Source organism: Arachis ipaensis, chromosome B02, assembly GCF_000816755.2.
Source record: "Arachis ipaensis cultivar K30076 chromosome B02, Araip1.1, whole genome shotgun sequence".
In the NCBI taxonomy this organism is placed as follows: Eukaryota; Viridiplantae; Streptophyta; class Magnoliopsida; order Fabales; family Fabaceae; genus Arachis; species Arachis ipaensis.
The window spans coordinates 98,544,200-98,545,700 of record NC_029786.2 but is presented as its reverse complement, the minus strand read 5'-3'; positions in this window follow the sequence as shown (position 1 = coordinate 98,545,700).

Genomic DNA, 1,501 nt, shown 5'->3' with positions numbered 1-1,501 from the left:
GTGGTGGTGGTGGTGGTGGTAGGAAAATGATGATGATGAGGGTAATTTGGTCCACAAAAATAGAAAAGGATGATTTTAAAGCGTTTTTAAACGTTGAGGATGATTTTAACAAAAAAAAAAGGCTAGGGACGAAATCAATTTTGACTCCAGACCTTGGGGACGAAAAAAGTACTTATAAACAAAGATAAAACTAGCTAAAAATATTTAAATGTAGGAGAAAGAGAGAGAAGAGGAGAAAAAAGAGAGAGGGGATTCGCCGAATTGAGAGGGAAGGGCTCGCATTTTAAATTTATCCCAAAATTACCATCGGATTTACCGACGAAAAAATCTGATGATAACGAATTGATGGTTATCAAAACTATGCCTTTCATTTTTTGGTGTTACCGATGGATAGATTTTTTCGTCGCAAAATCCAACGATAATATTAGCGCCATTAAACTCCATATTAGCGCTAAAAGTTACCATCGGATTTTGGGATGGGCTATCAAATCCAATGGTAATTTTTTTGCCATCCAAATTATTATAGCAATTCCTCGAAAAATTTAACGATAAATTTGATAGCAACGTCCCATCTAAAATTTGATAGTAAACTGACAATAATAAGCAAATTTTTTGTAGTATCAATAATTTAAAATGATATTAAGGGTTTGTTTGGGTGAGCTTTTAAAAAAAGATTTTTTTTTCGAGTTATTTTTTTTTAAAAGATCTTATAGAGAAGTAAAAGTAATTTTATGTTTGGATATCTCATGTAAAAAGGTCTTTTTATCAATCAATTATATTTGGGTATAATAATATAAAAGTACTTTTTTGTTTATTTCTTACATGAAAAACATTTTTTTTTAAGGAAAAAAGATCTTCTAAAAAAAGATGTAAATTACAACTTCTCAAAAAATATCTTTTTTCGATTTTACTAATGCTTTTACTTTTACTACTAGAAATTTGCCAAACACGTTAAAAAATAAAAAAAAGATCTTTTTTCATTGAAAAAAGATCTTTTTTTAACAAAATAATGGCGCCCAAACATGCACTAAACCTATATATGAATTCACCCTCTCAAACTCATGCACCTTTGGATTTGATTAAATGTGTGCCTTAGAAGTTGATAGAAGCTTAGTCACAACTATAAAATACAATTTTGGTAGTCATTCTTTTTATTAGAGATATAACCATTCATATTATATTCTTCTATCAGTTTAAGCTTTTCGGAGAAGTAATATCATAACATGATATGAATGCTCTATTTTTAAAATGTCTAGAGTTCGATCTTTGGTGAATCTCAAAAGTAGAAAAAATAGTACAAGACAAATAAAAAGAGAAAAGAAAATCTATGCAAAAATTAAGCATATTAAAAAAGAGACTCTTACTTGAAGAAAATATTAGAGATATAATTATTTATGTTATCTCTTTCTATCAATTTAAATTTTTAAGAGAAATAATATCATGATACTTCTTAATAACAAATACAATTTTATTATGTCTATGTCTTTTATAATAGATATAC